This window comes from Schistocerca cancellata, chromosome 7 (genome assembly GCF_023864275.1).
Source record: "Schistocerca cancellata isolate TAMUIC-IGC-003103 chromosome 7, iqSchCanc2.1, whole genome shotgun sequence".
NCBI classification, from domain to species: Eukaryota; Metazoa; Arthropoda; class Insecta; order Orthoptera; family Acrididae; genus Schistocerca; species Schistocerca cancellata.
The window spans coordinates 318477088-318497533 of record NC_064632.1 but is presented as its reverse complement, the minus strand read 5'-3'; positions in this window follow the sequence as shown (position 1 = coordinate 318497533).

Here is a 20446-nt window from a genome sequence, read left to right as displayed (position 1 = left end):
CGGGCTATTTTAAAGTTCTCTTAGAAATATGTTACCGGATAATTATTCTGCATGATGGCTCTTCTTCCGGTTTTGTTCCTGAGATTAAACTTGTATTTAAGTGTAAGAAAAACAGTGTTAACCACCATTTGGAATTGAACGCTTGTAGTTTCATTAAGCGATTCACTGAACAATTCTTGTCACACCTTGCTTCGACGTTGGTCACTGTAATATACCATGGCTGAATTCAGCTGTTACAGAGAAAACACCAAATACAAACATCAGGAAAGCGAATATTGTGCCCTGGATTAAGCCACGCCGCGGAACGTACAGACTTGACTTCCTTGCACATGAATGTGTTCACACAGTTTTGGGTTTACCCACATATCACTGCCAATATGGTCCCATGGAATTAATTTGTACGAATGTTAAAGGCTATTCGGGAGAGAGAAAAAAAACATTCAAGTTAACAGATTCGGAATCGCTTGTGTGTAGAGGAATAGACAACATCCTACCCCTTCATTGTGAGCACAACTGTGCAGCATACTAGGAAGCTTCGGGAAGACTTTGATAGGGAGGTGAAGATGGATATAAGCCTTGAATCTAGCATCGTAAATTTACAAACAGACTCAGATGGCAGTGACAATGGTATTACGATGTAAACTTTGGAACAAAGTAAAGTAATAATACATCTTAGTTTTAAAGACTCGTAGTTTAAGAAATGTGTTTGTGAACATAACAATTAAGTACATAATGTGAGAACTTCCTAGCCTTCGTTGATTGGGGATTTGTACAGTATGCGAGCTATCATGTTCAACATATAGTCCAAAGAGAAGTTAAGCCTTTTCTCAGCGTGTTGTATCATCTAATAACTCACGAGAACGTTGTCGGATAACGTAGTCAAAAAATTACTATATTTCCACAAATACTCCCCTCTCACTTTCAAAATACGAGTTGTAAAATGCCTTAAAACAACAGGGAGGGTTACCTGTCGGTGGTTTTCGACGTTAACTGCCAACATTCCTTCGAGTTATTCTCACAGAATGGTTGTTTGCTTGTTCAATAGTTTATAAATTCTGGTTTTGGAATGTCGAAGAGTTACTTTACATTCATAATCCCTGTTGGCAGCAAAAAATTTAACTTCATACGGACGATTCTTACGATATTATTTTGAATGGGACTTTCCTACCAGTAATTCCTTTTAATGAACAGTGATTACACTTAACCTTAGTCAAAGACACCAACATACACACTTTATACACGTTAATAATTCTGTCGATCAGAAGCAATTTCCAAGTAAATGTAATTTTAAGTTAATTTTGTTGTGTATTGCATTTTTACTTACAATACAGCCCAAATCGCAGTAAGTGACAATTACTGCATGCAGTTTCCATGACCTTGTAGCTGGAAATTGTAAGTTTGAGAAAAATTGTACATGACGTCTTCACAAAGCTGAGTCACCTGTTCTCGCCTTCTGACGTGATGCAGACTGAAGCTTTGGAGCAGTGCACCAGCGTCGCCAAGACGTAAATTGTGATTCCCCTCATGACGATTGCACGAAACTGGTCTTATAATTTATTATTCCCCTGATAGGTTTGAAAGCATAATACGATGTACTATTGGTAAATGAAACTGATTGTTTTCGCAACAAAACATTTCGGCAACGTAGCCGTCTCTCTGCTGCTACGCATGAGCAGACCTCATCCCATTCATACTTCCCCACTGCTCTGTCTCATGTGCGGAAGCGTCATCCTACATGACATGTGCTATAGTTATAAATAGCAAAAAAGATAATGCTTACTGTTATTGCTTCACAGACGGTGATTCACTTCGTCCGATGTTGATTTTCTCTCTTGTGTAAGCATTAGGCCGCTGTCTGAGGCATGTTTCTGTGCCTAAGGTTTCACCTCCCCTAATGATGGAGACGTCATTAGAGGATATAAAGAATCAGATAGCAGGAGAACGGTTCGTACGTTGGTACACTTCTAAGAGTTTTGCCTCCAGCCAACCTTGTAATAAAAGTTCACCATATCTTCTTATTCCATTTCTGAATGGTGGCATTCACTTTTTATGTGCCGCGGTGTTTCTCTAGATATTACAGAAACATTCCGAGAAATTAAGATTTTCCAAACGTGGGAACATGTTCCAAGATACAAAATGTACCTACAAATAAATACTTCAGTGAAATTTAAAAGCGTTGCAATCGAGAAACGCTTGTTAATATTGTTCTTAATCGTGTATCTGTTATTTTATTGTACTGCACTTAAATAATCAGTAAGCGGAATAAAATAAAGCAGAGGTAATATCAAAAACAAGAAATGCAGAAAATGGCGGGAACTGCTTGTGGTGGTCTCCAGCACGCGGCTCGTCATGTCATTCTTTAGACTGTCACCAGACTGAAACACTGACCAAAAATCGTCAAGTATTTCTAGGTACACTGTCCTCTAGGGACAGCACCGTCCCCTACAGAATTGTTGAGGCTTTCGTGGCGCTTTATTAACGCATTGAATGTTTACTTATATCTCGGATTCATGGAGGCGTAATCAAGGGAGACGTCATGATATAACAAACTTGAAACAGTCATCTGGCATCTTCGTTGTGCCAAACATTTGCCGCTGCTGGAAGTGTTTTGATAAAAAAAAGCTATCTTACATCTTTTATGGGTATAGGAATCACTCTTATTATAGTGTAAAGGAATCACATTTAGATCGTAAGGGGACTCGTTTAAACGATATTTACTTTCATATAATTCACCTTTCATTGCGCTGTTTGCTTTTACAGTAGTGATTTTACATTTTACATTTTACTTTAGATTTCCTATAAATCCAACTCGAAAAGCTCTGGCCGTGAACTATGTAATAAGGAAAGGGTGTAAACCGATAAAACATAGCAATCTTGGGAAGAGGACATATACTGAACATCAGTTTTGTCAGTGTGTGTTACGAAAATTGCTGGATTGTGAACGCAGCCTTTTAGAGTTGTATACTTCTGCACTCGGTTATACAAATAGTATAACAAAAACGAAGCTGCGTGAACGTGGCGAAATTACTCACCTTACTGAATCAAATAGGCATTTTAGATCATAAAAAGCCTGATAATGCCTTTCTGTCACTGTGTTACTCACACAAACACTAACATTTTCTACTGAGAGCAAATGTAGCGCCCACGCGACATAAATTAAGGGCTAGAAGCAATCGAAATCTCTGCGAAACACGCAGTACAGAAAACTAAGTATCTCACTTAAATCATAGAACCAACCGCAGCCGAAAAGAAAATACAGAGAATTCCACTGTGGAGACATAAGAGTGTACTGCGGGAGGAAATGTCACGTGCATCAAAATGTCCACGTTCACTCACATAAAAAATAAACATTACAATAAGATTTTCAAACCAGAAGCTCTGTACGAGATTAAAAATTAACCGTAAAACATTGGGAACGAAGAACGGAAAATTGTATGGAAAATTATTGTACCAAAAACTGAGGCTGGATACAGACTGACATAATTTCTGTGTCGTGTGATCGTGTCAGCTTGCTATAAATAGGAAAAATGCATAAAATGTAGGGTAAACCATCCTGCAATGTTCGATGTTCTGCTTGCCAGAGTTACATCGATTAAATATGTAGCTCTAACACGGATAAGGGACATGAAACGAACACATAAGGTCGTTTGTACAATCGACGAATGGTTGTCTTTGGTATATTGGAAGAGATTTAGGAAACTATTGCTCGTCTGTAAAGCAGTACTGAGTACCGCTTTGGTGCCTGGTATTCCCACCAGATCAGATTAAAGAAAGACTTCGAAGCAATTGAGAGACGAGATGCTAGATTTGTTACACCTACATCTTCATCAATATCATACTCCGAAAGCCACCTAATGGTGTGTGGTGGAGGGTACTTTCGGTTCCACACCTGTTCCTTCCAACCCTATTCCACTCGCAAATAGTGCGTGGGAAGAATGATTGTCGGTAAGCCTCTGTATTGGCTCTAATTTCTCAAATTTTCTCCTCGTGGTCAATAAGCGAGATGTGTGAGTGTGGCGGGGAGGGGGGCGAGAAGTAATATGCTGTCTGACTCCTCCTGAGAAGTGCTCTCCCGAAATTTCAATAGTAAATCTCTCCATGATGCACAAAGCCTCTCTTGCAACGTCTGCCAGTGGGGTTTGTTTAGTATCTCCGTAACGCTCTCTCGCCAGCTAAACGATCCCGTGTCGAAATGCGTCGCTCTTCGTTGGATCTTGTCTATCTCCTCTATCAGTCCTACCTGATAGGGATTCCAGACAAATGAACAAGAATCAGGTGAACAAGTGCCTTATAACCCACTTCTTTCGTGGATGAGTTACATTTCCTTAAGATTCTTCTGATGAATCTGAGTCTGGTGTGTGCTTTTCCCACTATCTGTTTTAAATGGTCATTCCACTTAAAGTCGCTCTGGATAGTTACGCCTACATATTTTACGGCAGACGCTGTCTGCAGCTGTTTTTCATCAACAGTGTAGCTGTACAGTAGTGGATTTCTTTTCCTATGTATGACCAATATTTTACATTTATTTATGTTCATGGTCAACTGTCAGAGTCTGCACCATTAATCAATTCTCTGCTACTTCGGTATAAACAACTGCGTCATCTACGAATAGCCTTAAAGAGCACCTTTCTACAAGGTCATTTACATATACTGTGAACAGCAACGGTCCTATCACACGTCCCTGTGGTACTCTGGATATTACCTTTACATCTGTCGATTTAGTTCCGTTAAGAGCGACGTGCTGCGTTCTATGTGCAAGAAAGTCTTAAATCCAATCACAGGTCTGCTACGATTCTCAGTAAGCTCGTACTTTTGCATTAAACGGCAATGCGAGACGGTGTCAAATGCCTCACTGAAATGAAGGAACACAGCATGAACCTGAGCGCCGTTTCCACTGCGCTGTGGATCTCATGGAGGAACACAGCGAGCTGAGTTTCTCAGGATCTCTGTTTGCGTAATCCATGTTGATTTTTATAGAGGAGATGTTTATTTTCCAAGACCGTCATAATTCTTGAGAGTAAAACATGTTCCATAATTCTACAACAGAATGAGGTCAACGAAATAGGTCTATAATGGTGTGGATCTGCCATACGGCCTTTCTTAAATACAGGAATGACCTGAGCTTTTTTTTTTCGAGTCGTTAGGAACCTTTCGTTGCTCAAGCGGTCTACGATAAATTACTGCTAGAAGGGGAGCAAGTTCTTTCGCTTTATCTTTATAGAATCTTATAGGTATGTTATCTGGTCGTGAAGCTTTCCACTACCAAGCGATTGTTGCTGCGTTTCAGTTCCGCGATCGGTTACATCAATATCTGCCAATTCGACGTTCGCACGACGATGGAAGGAGGGACAGTGTTACAATCTTCCGCGGTGAAACAACTTCGGAAGACCGAATTCATTATTTCTGCCTTCTCTTTTTTATCTTGCGTTTCGGTGCCGGTGTGGTCGCTCAGAGAATGAATAGATGATTTTGATCCACTTTCTGATTTTACATACGAAGAAAATCTCTTAGGGTTTTTGTTCAGGTCGGTTGACTACGTCTTACTTTAAAAATCATTGAACGCTTCTCTCATTGCTCTCCTTACGCTCATTTTGACTTCGTTCAGCTTTTGTCTGTCAGCTAGGTTTTTATTTCTCTTGAATCTGAGATGAAGTGCTCTTTGTTTACGTAGCGCTTTTCTAACACGGCCATTGAACCGTGGTGGATCTTTCCCATCCCTTAAAACCTTACTCGGGACATACTTTTTAGAGCACATTAAACAATTCCTTTGAATTTTTTTCAATTTTACCGGTAGATTCGATCAAAACAACACGAGAGTATTAAGGAAATATCCCATGCAATCACATGGGAATTCCTGGACGGATCACTTGATAGGACCCACGCTGAGCGGTCAAGGAGTAGTTAATGTGGTAACAAAGGTAAGTGTTGTGAGGGGAGGGGTTGAATACTGTAGAGGGAGCAAAGGCTTGAGTTATATTTCAGCAGGCACAGTCTACCACGTGGTAGATTATCTCCAAACTGTCACACAAATGTGTCGGTGAGATTCCTGCACTAGCAGAAACAACCAAGTTTGATGCTGTTCAAACAGACAACACTTGCGGGCAGACGATTGAAGACTACACTTGCATGCTGCCAGACAACTGGTGAGATGCGACTTGCTGTCATACGGGGATGTCTCCACTTTAGTACTGAATACTGTGTGCTGTCTGGACTCAGAACTGCCAATCGTTGCTGCCGCCGTCCACCACATCCTCACTGTATGGGAGAGGTCAGAATTAACCGGTGATGCAAACACCCAGTCGAGGGGGAAGCGATGCTACGTAATGTGCGACATGGGCTAATCGCAAAGTTTTAACGTTTGCAGTCAGCTAGTTGCTTCCATCAAGCACTTGGCAATTTTGCTGCTGTTCATACTTACTTTCCCCGGTTTTTTCTTCAAACTACTAATTATTCTTGCAATCACTGGCCATATCCACGATTTCTTCTTATGATTATGCTTTTATCCTGCTGACCCAACAGTGCCAAGGTTAGATTTGGGGATTACAACACCTAGTCCATTCTTTAAATGTTCACTTACTTACCTCAGTGGATAATTCGTAACTTAATGCCTTACGGTGTAAGCTTGTTTCTTTTGTAGATAGATGAGCCCTTTCATTAATACAAGAGTTGTCCAGAAAGTAAGTTCCGATCGGTCGCTAAATTGAAATCACAATGAAAATCAGAAACATTTTATTTGGCAGAGTTAGCTACACTTTCCAGATACTTCTCTACATAGTCGCCGCTCCGACTTAGACATTTGTCCAAATTTCCAACACCACCGTCGTGCTTCCCGATAATTCTCTACACTGTATAGCGCGTAGCCTGCACCCAAGTGTTGTCTTCGTATCCAGCGTTTCATTCGTATTCAGCGTATACATCGTACTTCTAGTCACCTTTACTCGCTCACAGCGCGCTCACAACTGAAAAGAGCATCTTGATGCGATAGATGGTCATACTAGAGACACTACCCAACACATCTGGGCAAAGCTTCATCGTCTTTTCACTGTGGTGTCCATTTCGCGACCGATCGGAACTTACTTTCTGGACAGCCCTAGTATACCTGTATATGTGGCATGGTACCCGTATGTTCACACTTGATTGGGCCACCGCTTTTGGTTATGATTCAGTAAGAGGTTTCTGCTGCAGGACATTTAGTATTTCATTATAATTTGTCTCATCATATATGGAGGGAGCTTCCATTCTCTGTTCATTGACTATCGAACTTACATCACATTCGGAGTATGTTAAGTGTCTCAACCGCCACCGCACAATACGTGTTTAGGGTGCAATACTTGTAGAATATACTTGTAAAGGAGAGACTTGCGAGGAGAGGTGGTTCAAACCAATCCTCAGACTGAACACCACAACACAACAGCATACTAGAAACTAAAAATGACTTGGAAGTTGGGCAGTAATTTCTTTTCGTTCTCTCCATGTCCGCAGCTCGTGGTCTTGTGGCTAGCGTTGCTGTCTCTGGATCACGGGGTACCGGGTTCGTTTCCCCGCTGGGTTGGGGATTTTCTCTGCCCGGAGACTGGATTTTTGTGTTGTATTCATCACCATCATCATCATGATAATCATCATTCGTGGCAGTGGCCAGATTGGACTGTGTAAAAAGATTGGATTGTGTAAAAATTTGGACTTGGTACAGGCGCTGATGACCACAAACCAAACATCATCATCAGCATCATCGTTCTTTCCAAATATTCATCTTCCCTAAGCGACTTGTATTTGGACTCCATTGTTCAGTTACGTTTTTTCTCTTTCGAATTACTTTTGCGTTATGGGATGATTATTTCCTTGTTTTATTTAGAATGGGCAGTTCTATATATTGTACACAAGGCCGTGTTGTTGTATGTTGCTTTACGTTATTAGCACTATATACTGTAACAGTATTCCACGTGACGAGGTGATGTAGGCTCAGTAACAAATGTGAATTAAAAATTATTTGATTTCATTTCCCCTTGCTTGAAAATTCGTTGGAAAAACAATCAAGTTGGAAGCAAGTAAAGTTCGGGTACTGCACACCAGCCTCGAATGATACACAGAAACTCAAGATCTAAAGCAGCTTCGAGAAGGCTCGTAAATCAGCGGTGAAAATTATTTCGTCCCGAAAGGATTCCGCTGGCACGACTTAAATTTCGCCGACTCGCTGAAATCTGTATAGCAGAACTTTTCGCATTCCGGCCGAGAGTTAAATGGGATACTCGGGTCTCAGCGGAGAGCAACTTTGCGGAGCCTCCTTCGGCCCTAATTAAGAACGCTGCTCATTGCGGAGCGTCGTCCGAGGCTGTGGGTCGCCGAGGGTCGGCGGAATGATTGCGCCTCCTGAAATATGGCGGGCCTCCAAACTCAGGGCAGGAGCAGGCCGCAGTTATTAAATAAGAGGACGGCCCAAAGGCGAAAGGACTGAGGAGCCGTAATCTACAGAAGCGTTGAGGCCACTTATGACGCCGCCTACGTTCTCGAAATAAGTTGTCTATGTGATCATTATCTGGTATGTTTGATAAGTATGGTCTCACATGTCATTGTAATTCTACGTCAGATTACATTTTTGTTGAAATTATTTGTAGTCTTCATTTGTTGAATAAGTCTTCATCTAATCTGATTTGGGTGGCTATTTCTTTTCACCTACGCAGAACTTCAGGAATAGTGGTAACCCCATTGTGCAAAATACAAGTAACTCCCTCCAAAGGTCACTCTCGATGCCTTGAAGCGCTGTAAATGACGTAAAACTGGTAGCAGGTGATCTGTTGACCTTCATCGCTCACGTAAGCCATGGTTGTGAATTATTATTTGTCTGCCAGTTCGTTGTACTGAATTATCAGAGTAAGCTGTCATGACGAGAAGACGTGGCAAACCGGCAGAAGGTTCGTACACGTTTGGACGTAGCCATGCCTTCACAGTTTATGGAATAGCCCTGTTTGTTGGTGCAATAAAGCAGACTGACCAACGTGTAGATTAGAGATCTAGATTAGATTAGATTAAATTAGATTAGATTAGATTAGTACTTGTTCCATAGATCATGAATACGACACTTCGTAATGATGTGGAACGTGTCAGGTTAATAAAAGGTGTCTATACAAGATATTACATTAGACAAAAATTACATGACACTCAATAATTTTTTTTTTTTTGGAGGTGGGGAAATTACCCACTTACTATATCCAAAAATTCATCTAATGAGTAGAAGGAGTTGCCATTAAGAAATTCTTTTAATTTCGTTTTAAATGCTATATGGCTATTTGTCAGACTTTTGATGCTATTAGGTAAGTGACCAAAGACTTTTGTGTCTGCAACGAACGGTTTGCCACTCGCTGCCATGTAACCCAGCGTAAGAGCCGTGGTTGTAGAAGCAAGTAATCATACACAACAGCATACTCGATGAGAGATCGGTACCAAAAGACTGGAACATTGCGCAGATCACAGCAACACTCGAGAAAGGAAATATGAGAAATCCGCTGCTTTACTGACCTATATCACTGACGTCGATTTGGAGTTGTATTTTGGAACATATACTCTGTTCACACATTATGAATTACATTGAACGTAACGATCTATTGATACATACTGCGGATTCAGAAAATATCGTTCTTGTGGAAGATCTCTTTATTCGCAGGAAGTAATGAGTGCTATCGACAGAGGATCTCGAATTGATTGCGTATTTCTAGATTTCCGGAAGGCTTTTGACACTGTACCTCAGAAACATTTCTAATCACATTACGTGCCAATGGAGTATCGCTTCAGTTGTGCGACTGGATTTGTGAAAGGTCACGTTACGCAGTAATCGACGGAAAACCATCCACTAAAGCGGAAGTAATACCAGGCGTTCCCAAAGGAAGTGTTATTGGCCCTCTTCTGTTCCTAATATGTATAAAGGATTTAGCAGACAATCTGAACAGCGCTTTAGATTATTTGCACCTGATGGTGTCATTTACCTTCTAGTAAAGTTGTCAGATGATGAAAACCAATTGCAAAATTACTTAGACAAGATATCTGTAAGGTCTGAAAAGTGGTAATTTTCTCAGAATTAGGAAAAGAGTGAGGTAGTTCATATAAGTCCGAATAGAAATCCGTTTCATATCGGCTGCACGAGAAATCACACAAATTTAAAGGCTGTCAATTCAACTAAATGCTTAGGAGTTGCATTAGTAACAACTTCAGTTGGAACGATCACATAGATAATATTGTGGGGAGGACGGCATTTGACTGCCAGAGCACTTTAAATATGGAGTAGGTGTACTAAAGAGGCTGTCTACACTACACTTGTTCGTTTCTCTGCTAGAGTATTGTTGTGCCGCTTGGTTGATGGAGGGCGATGAAAAGTCCAAAGAAGGGCAGCTCCTTTTTTACTATCGCGAAATAGGGGAGGAATGGTCACGGGTACGATACGCGAGTTGGAGTGGTAGTCATTAAAACAAAGGTGTTTATCTTTGCGGCGATACTTTTTCACGAAATTTCAATCAGCAATTGTATTCTTTGAATCTGAAAATATTATACTGTCGCCATCCTAATAAAATAAATGAAATCGGAGCTCGTACAGAAAGATTTAAAAGTCTATTTATCGCACGTGTTGTAGAGTGGAATAGTAGAGGAATAGTGTGAAGGTGGTTCGAAGAACCATCTGTCAGTCACTTAACTGAGAATTGCAACGTAGCTACGTAAATGCAGATGTGGATGAAGGCCGGCTGACAAGGAGGAATGATAGAATGGCAGAAAAGACGTACGTGTCTGGAAATGTTCAAGAACACCCAACCTCTGGAATTACTAATTTGTTGGTGGTCTTACACATGCGGTCCAGGGTACCTGCCAGGAATGGCGAGTCTCTCGATTTTATTTCATCCAGCGTAAGAACAATGACTGTAAAAGTCTCCTCGCAAAAAGTCACTGCTCACAGAGGCACATAAAGCTGCAGGTTTTCAGTTGGCAAAACAACACAGAAACTGGACATTGGCTGACTGGTGGCATGTAGAATGGTCCGCTGAGTCACGGTTTCATCTCTTTTGAGATGATGCAAAGCGTTGGATTCACCGAAGACCCACTGAGCCGCTTGACCTGAAGTGTGTGGAGATTGTAGTGCAGGCAGGAGGCGGTTGTGTGAACTCTCTGGGGAAGTTTTCTTGCTGTAACTTGGGCCAACTGGTTTAGATTAGCATGCACTTGAATTACAGCATTGATCTGAACGTTCTCGGCGAGTGAGTTTTGAATCTTCTTCCACGTCTCCATGATGACTACGCTAAGAATATTCCTGGATCTTAGATATATTACTATACAATATCATTTCCCTAATGATACAATATTACACAATTATCTGCACTAAACAACACAGGAACATCCCTGAATGTTCTTTTCAACACTCATGTGGGTTTTCGGATGTTTCTCAATTATTTTCTGTGTTCGCACTTATCTGGGCCAGCTGCGTCTATGTCACACAGGTATATGAACATTATCTTTATGCTATGAGACCAAGACGCTACTTCGTTCGATTGTATCTTTTATTACAACAGGCCAATTTTGGCGTGTTGCCATCGTCAGCTTACTTTTGGAAATATATAGTTGGGGACAATATTTCAGATTTTGAAGTAGATAACTTAATGTATTACAGAATTATCCTTTGCTACATATATCAGGTGGTCTTGATATCTATATGATATTGCTGTCTTATTTTCTGTCTGCAGCCATATCATAAATAGCACTTGGAGCCTGCGTTCTCAATTATTTGCTAACCTCTGTGTTCCCTCACAGTTTTCGCTACTTACAGCTCTCTCTATTACCATGAAAGTTTTCCCCTGCTCTCTTGACGGATGTCATGCTACCTGGTCTCTTCTTGTTGTCAGTGTTTTCCACATGTCTCTTGCTTCGCCGATTCTGCGTGGAACCACTTCATTCCTTACTTTATTAGTAACCTTTATTTTCAACGTTCTTCTGCAGCACCATGTCTCAAATAATTCGATTCGCTTCTTTTCTACTTTTCCCATGGTCCATGTTTCACTACCATACAATGATGTCCTCCAAACGTACATTCTCAGAAGCTTTTCCCTCAAATTAAGATCTATGTTCGATACTAGTAGTAGACTTCTCTTCGTCAGGAATGCCCTTTGTGCCAGTGATAGTCTGCTTTTTGTGTCCTCCCGCTCCGTCCGTCTTGGGTCATTTTGTTGCCTAGGTAGGAGAAAATCTTCACATACTTCGTGATCACCCATTATTCTCATGTTAAGTTTCTTACCATTCTGATTTCTACAACTATTCATTACCGTCGTTTTTCTTCTATTTACTCGCAACCCATATTTTGTACCCATTAGATCAGGCTGTTCCAGCTCGTCGGCTCCGTTGTGAGCCGCGGAGCGCTCACTGCTCCAGGGAGCCGTGTCGCTCGCTGTGACCATTCAAGTGGGCCGGCACGCCGGCACGTGGCAGCGCTGGCTGAGCTGGCTGAGGCAGGCAAGGCAAGCGTTTTGATGTGCCAGCCGCTTCTTACAAGATCGATAAACTCATACGCTTAGCTGATAAGACGTGGTGACATGCTACACCAGGAAATACGATGTTCAGGAAATAAATAACAAAAACTGTTTTACAAGAAATTGCATACTAAACTTATTGGGCCTCTGTAGCTTGACATTTTCTTTTCATTACAACATCGGGAATATCAGGCATCAAAGTGTTCGCAGCGTTAATGCGGAGGATGGCCTTCATTGTTGCATCCTGAAGAAACGATCGTTCCTTACTTTTTACTCTTTTACGTGATGTAGTACCTCTCTTTCAACAAAGTTGAATTTTGCAAATCAATAAACTGAAAAAGGAGTGCTGAACACTATAAGTTCCATTGATGAGAAAAGCTGCTTACAACAATACGTAGATCCAAACGTGCACACGGGCTGAGCGGCATTGTTGCGAAGCTTGGGAAATATTTTTTGCTGTAATGAACGATACAATCGTGACAAATCCAACGTGATGTAGTACCTCTCTTTCAACAAAGTTGAATTTTGCAAATCAATAAACTGAAAAAGGAGTGCTGAACACTATAAGTTCCATTGATGAGAAAAGCTGCTTACAACAATACGTAGATCCAAACGTGCACACGGGCTGAGCGGCATTGTTGCGAAGCTTGGGAAATATTTTTTGCTGTAATGAACGATACAATCGTGACAAATCCAACGTGATGTAGTACCTCTCTTTCAACAAAGTTGAATTTTGCAAATCAATAAACTGAAAAAGGAGTGCTGAACACTATAAGTTCCATTGATGAGAAAAGCTGCTTTCAACAATACGTAGATCCAAACGTGCACACGGGCTGAGCGGCATTGTTGCGAAGCTTGGGAAATATTTTTTGCTGTAATGAACGATACAATCGTGACAAATCCAACGTGATGTAGTACCTCTCTTTCAACAAAGTTGAATTTTGCAAATCAATAAACTGAAAAAGGAGTGCTGAACACTATAAGTTCCATTGATGAGAAAAGCTGCTTACAACAATATGTAGATCCAAACGTGCACACGGGCTGAGCGGCATTGTTGCGAAGCTTGGGAAATATTTTTTGCTGTAATGAACGATACAATCGTGACAAATCCAACGTGATGTAGTACCTCTCTTTCAACAAAGTTGAATTTTGCAAATCAATAAACTGAAAAAGGAGTGCTGAACACTATAAGTTCCATTGATGAGAAAAGCTGCTTACAACAATACGTAGATCCAAACGTGCACACGGGCTGAGCGGCATTGTTGCGAAGCTTGGGAAATATTTTTTGCTGTAATGAACGATACAATCGTGACAAATCCAACGTGATGTAGTACCTCTCTTTCAACAAAGTTGAATTTTGCAAATCAATAAACTGAAAAAGGAGTGCTGAACACTATAAGTTCCATTGCTGAGAAAAGCTGCTTACAACAATACGTAGATCTAAACGTGCACACGGGCTGAGCGGCATTGTTGCGAAGCTTGGGAAATATTTTTTGCTGTAATGAACGATACAATCGTGACAAATCCAACGTGATGTAGTACCTCTCTTTCAACAAAGTTGAATTTTGCAAATCAATAAACTGAAAAAGGAGTGCTGAACACTATAAGTTCCATTGATGAGAAAAGCTGCTTACAACAATACGTAGATCCAAACGTGCACACGGGCTGAGCGGCATTGTTGCGAAGCTTGGGAAATATTTTTTGCTGTAATGAACGATACAATCGTGACAAATCCAACGTGATGTAGTACCTCTCTTTCAACAAAGTTGAATTTTGCAAATCAATAAACTGAAAAAGGAGTGCTGAACACTATAAGTTCCATTGATGAGAAAAGCTGCTTTCAACAATACGTAGATCCAAACGTGCATACGGGCTGAGCGGCATTGTTGCGAAGCTTGGGAAATATTTTTTGCTGTAATGAACGATACAATCGTGACAAATCCAACGTGATGTAGTACCTCTCTTTCAACAAAGTTGAATTTTGCAAATCAATAAACTGAAAAAGGAGTGCTGAACACTATAAGTTCCATTGCTGAGAAAAGCTGCTTACAACAATACGTAGATCCAAACGTGCGCACGGGCTGAGCGGCATTGTTGCGAAGCTTGGGGAATATTTTTTGCTGTAATGAACGATACAATCGTGACAAATCCAACGTGATGTAGTACCTCTCTTTCAACAAAGTTGAATTTTGCAAATCAATAAACTGAAAAAGGAGTGCTAAACACTATAAGTTCCATTGATGAGAAAAGCTGCTTACAACAATACGTAGATCCAAACGTGCACACGGGCTGAGCGGCATTGTTGCGAAGCTTGGGAAATATTTTTTGCTGTAATGAACGATACAATCGTGACAAATCCAACGTGATGTAGTACCTCTCTTTCAACAAAGTTGAATTTTGCAAATCAATAAACTGAAAAAGGAGTGCTGAACACTATAAGTTCCATTGCTGAGAAAAGCTGCTTACAACAATACGTAGATCTAAACGTGCACACGGGCTGAGCGGCATTGTTGCGAAGCTTGGGAAATATTTTTTGCTGTAATGAACGATACAATCGTGACAAATCCAACGTGATGTAGTACCTCTCTTTCAACAAAGTTGAATTTTGCAAATCAATAAACTGAAAAAGGAGTGCTGAACACTATAAGTTCCATTGATGAGAAAAGCTGCTTACAACAATACGTAGATCCAAACGTGCACACGGGCTGAGCGGCATTGTTGCGAAGCTTGGGAAATATTTTTTGCTGTAATGAACGATACAATCGTGACAAATCCAACGTGATGTAGTACCTCTCTTTCAACAAAGTTGAATTTTGCAAATCAATAAACTGAAAAAGGAGTGCTGAACACTATAAGTTCCATTGATGAGAAAAGCTGCTTTCAACAATACGTAGATCCAAACGTGCACACGGGCTGAGCGGCATTGTTGCGAAGCTTGGGAAATATTTTTTGCTGTAATGAACGATACAATCGTGACAAATCCAACGTGATGTAGTACCTCTCTTTCAACAAAGTTGAATTTTGCAAATCAATAAACTGAAAAAGGAGTGCTGAAGACTATAAGTTCCATTGCTGAGAAAAGCTGCTTACAACAATACGTAGATCCAAACGTGCACACGGGCTGAGCGGCATTGTTGCGAAGCTTGGGAAATATTTTTTGCTGTAATGAACGATACAATCGTGACAAATCCAACGTGATGTAGTACCTCTCTTTCAACAAAGTTGAATTTTGCAAATCAATAAACTGAAAAAGGAGTGCTGAAGACTATAAGTTCCATTGCTGAGAAAAGCTGCTTACAACAATACGTAGATCCAAACGTGCACACGGGCTGAGCGGCATTGTTGCGAAGCTTGGGGAATATTTTTTGCTGTAATGAACGATACAATCGTGACAAATCCAACGTGATGTAGTACCTCTCTTTCAACAAAGTTGAATTTTGCAAATCAATAAACTGAAAAAGGAGTGCTGAACACTATAAGTTCCATTGATGAGAAAAGCTGCTTACAACAATACGTAGATCCAAACGTGCACACGGGCTGAGCGGCATTGTTGCGAAGCTTGGGAAATATTTTTTGCTGTAATGAACGATACAATCGTGACAAATCCAACGTGATGTAGTACCTCTCTTTCAACAAAGTTGAATTTTGCAAATCAATAAACTGAAAAAGGAGTGCTGAACACTATAAGTTCCATTGATGAGAAAAGCTGCTTACAACAATACGTAGATCCAAACGTGCACACGGGCTGAGCGGCATTGTTGCGAAGCTTGGGAAATATTTTTTGCTGTAATGAACGATACAATCGTGACAAATCCAACGTGATGTAGTACCTCTCTTTCAACAAAGTTGAATTTTGCAAATCAATAAACTGAAAAAGGAGTGCTGAACACTATAAGTTCCATTGATGAGAAAAGCTGCTTACAACAATACGTAGATCCAAACGTGCACACGGGCTGAGCGGCATTGTTGGGAAGCTTGGGAAATATTTTTTGCTGTAATGAACGATACAATCGTGACAAATCCAACGTGATGTAGTACCTCTCTTTCAACAAAGTTGAATTTTGCAAATCAATAAACTGAAAAAGGAGTGCTGAACACTATAAGTTCCATTGATGAGAAAAGCTGCTTACAACAATACGTAGATCCAAACGTGCACACGGGCTGAGCGGCATTGTTGCGAAGCTTGGGAAATATTTTTTGCTGTAATGAACGATACAATCGTGACAAATCCAACGTGATGTAGTACCTCTCTTTCAACAAAGTTGAATTTTGCAAATCAATAAACTGAAAAAGGAGTGCTGAACACTATAAGTTCCATTGATGAGAAAAGCTGCTTTCAACAATACGTAGATCCAAACGTGCACACGGGCTGAGCGGCATTGTTGCGAAGCTTGGGAAATATTTTTTGCTGTAATGAACGATACAATCGTGACAAATCCAACGTGATGTAGTACCTCTCTTTCAACAAAGTTGAATTTTGCAAATCAATAAACTGAAAAAGGAGTGCTGAACACTATAAGTTCCATTGATGAGAAAAGCTGCTTACAACAATATGTAGATCCAAACGTGCACACGGGCTGAGCGGCATTGTTGCGAAGCTTGGGAAATATTTTTTGCTGTAATGAACGATACAATCGTGACAAATCCAACGTGATGTAGTACCTCTCTTTCAACAAAGTTGAATTTTGCAAATCAATAAACTGAAAAAGGAGTGCTGAACACTATAAGTTCCATTGATGAGAAAAGCTGCTTACAACAATACGTAGATCCAAACGTGCACACGGGCTGAGCGGCATTGTTGCGAAGCTTGGGAAATATTTTTTGCTGTAATGAACGATACAATCGTGACAAATCCAACGTGATGTAGTACCTCTCTTTCAACAAAGTTGAATTTTGCAAATCAATAAACTGAAAAAGGAGTGCTGAACACTATAAGTTCCATTGCTGAGAAAAGCTGCTTACAACAATACGTAGATCTAAACGTGCACACGGGCTGAGCGGCATTGTTGCGAAGCTTGGGAAATATTTTTTGCTGTAATGAACGATACAATCGTGACAAATCCAACGTGATGTAGTACCTCTCTTTCAACAAAGTTGAATTTTGCAAATCAATAAACTGAAAAAGGAGTGCTGAACACTATAAGTTCCATTGATGAGAAAAGCTGCTTACAACAATACGTAGATCCAAACGTGCACACGGGCTGAGCGGCATTGTTGCGAAGCTTGGGAAATATTTTTTGCTGTAATGAACGATACAATCGTGACAAATCCAACGTGATGTAGTACCTCTCTTTCAACAAAGTTGAATTTTGCAAATCAATAAACTGAAAAAGGAGTGCTGAACACTATAAGTTCCATTGATGAGAAAAGCTGCTTTCAACAATACGTAGATCCAAACGTGCACACGGGCTGAGTGGCATTGTTGCGAAGCTTGGGAAATATTTTTTGCTGTAATGAACGATACAATCGTGACAAATCCAACGTGATGTAGTACCTCTCTTTCAACAAAGTTGAATTTTGCAAATCAATAAACTGAAAAAGGAGTGCTGAACACTATAAGTTCCATTGCTGAGAAAAGCTGCTTACAACAATACGTAGATCCAAACGTGCACACGGGCTGAGCGGCATTGTTGCGAAGCTTGGGGAATATTTTTTGCTGTAATGAACGATACAATCGTGACAAATCCAACGTGATGTAGTACCTCTCTTTCAACAAAGTTGAATTTTGCAAATCAATAAACTGAAAAAGGAGTGCTGAACACTATAAGTTCCATTTACAAACTAGTGAGATCTCGGAATCGTGTTTCAAACGAAGTGATGAGCTGCTTTAACTTTGCTTGGTAATCGCTGAAAGTAGTACCTTCATGTATTTTTAAAGAAGCAAGACGATTGAAGAACGTTAAATGTCCATTACTCATATTCCTCTCAAATAAACGTAACTTTTCCATGAACGCTTTGATCTGGTCGTGCAATGGCAGATTTAATTTATTCAGATGCATAGTTATGTCAGCTAGGACGCCAGGTCTGATATCCATTATATATCTTTCAGACAACACAATTTTTCCCCTTTCATTTCGAGAAAAAGGGATATTTCCTCACAAAAGGCAAAGAAAACATCAAGAACTTTTCTCCGACTCAGCCGACGAACTGTACTGTAGTACGGTATATTCCCATACTCCGCTTCCATATCTTTCAGGAATCCTTTGAATTTGCGATGATTCACACCGCGACGCCGCACAAAATTCACACACTGCGCGACATCTTTCATTACGCCACCTAGCTCAACTGTTTCAGCACACACTGCCTCTTGGTGAATAAAACAATGAAGAGTCAAAATGTCTTTCCCAAATTCGTTCGTGAGTTTATTTTTCAAACGAGAAGCAAAACCTTGATGACGCCCGATCATTTCTGGTGCACCGTCTGTCGCTACAGAATGGAGCTTATCCCACGGCAAGTTCATATGGTCCACTGCTTCACAAACAACTTCAAAAATGTCACGTCTTGTTGCCCTGTGGCCGCCGAAGTGGCCGAGCGTTTCTAGGCGCTACAGTCTGGAACCGCGCGGCCGCTACGGTCGCAGGTTCGAATCCTGCCTCGGGCATGGATGTGTGTGATGTCCTTAGGTTAGTTAGGTTTAAGTAGTTCTAAGTTCTAGGGGACTGATGACCTCAGTAGTTAAGTACCAGAGTGCTCAGAGCCATTTGAACCATTTTTTTTGTTGCGCTGTAATCGAGTGGTACCACATCCAAGAGTTCTTCAGTTGCTTGCAGCTCCATGTCGACACCACGCACAAAGACTGCAAGCTGAGCACAGTCCGATATGTCGGTGCTTTCGTCAAGCGCTAGCGAAAATGCAACAAAGCTCTCCGCCTTTATCCTGAGCTGTGCCTCTAAATCCGCTGCCATGTCCAGGAATCGACGAGATATTGTCTGCTTCGATAGGCAAACCCCTTGAATTGTCTGCACCTCCCTTGGAAACAAACTTTCTGCAACTGCTCCCATGCACGATTTTACGAGTGGTCCCACCGAAAACGGCTTTCCACTCGTCGCAATGATGTGAGCGACCCTATAGCTTGCAAACGTGCGTGCATTGCGTTGTACAGGTGCTGGATGGACTTTGTGGAATGAAGTTCCATGCCTGTTGCAGTTGACCAGTCTGTACAGGACGGTTAATGCTGTTTGTGGGTGATAATAATAATGACAATGTCGTAGACGAGGGCCTCCCGTTCGCCTGGTGCAGGTCTTTCGATTTGACGCCACGTCGATGGGGATGAAATGATGATGATTAGGACAACACAACACCCAGTCCCTGAGCGGAGAAAATCTCCGGCCCAGCCGGGAATCGAACCCAGGCCCTTAGGATTAACAGTCTGTCACGCTGACCACTCAGCTATCGGGGTATGACATTGGAGTTATCATCCGATGGTGTCCCGTAAGTGCTCGATTGGCGACAGATCTGGTGATCGAGAAGGCCAAGGCAACATGTCGACACTCTGTAGAGCATGTTGGGTTACAACAGTGATGTGTGAGCGAGTGTTATCATTTTGAAAATACCCTTTGGAATGTTGTTCATGAATGGCAGCACAACAGATCGACTCTCCAGACTGACGTTCACTTTTACGTGGGGTAATAACGAGAGTGCTTCTGCTGTTATACGAATTCATACACCAGACCAAAACTGCAGTTGGGGTCCAGTGTGTCTACCATGCAGACAGGCTGGCTACCAGCTCTCGACTGATCTCGTCCTAAGCAACACACGACCGTCACTGGCACCGAGGCAGAATCAGCTTTCACCAAAAAACACAACAGACCTCCACCCTGCCCTCCAATGAGCTCTCGCTGTACGCCAGCAAAGTCGCAAATTGCGACGGTTTGGGGTCAATGGAGTGGACGCTGCGAAGCTGTACTTCAAGTAACACATTTTTAACAACTCACTGCGCCACTGTTGTG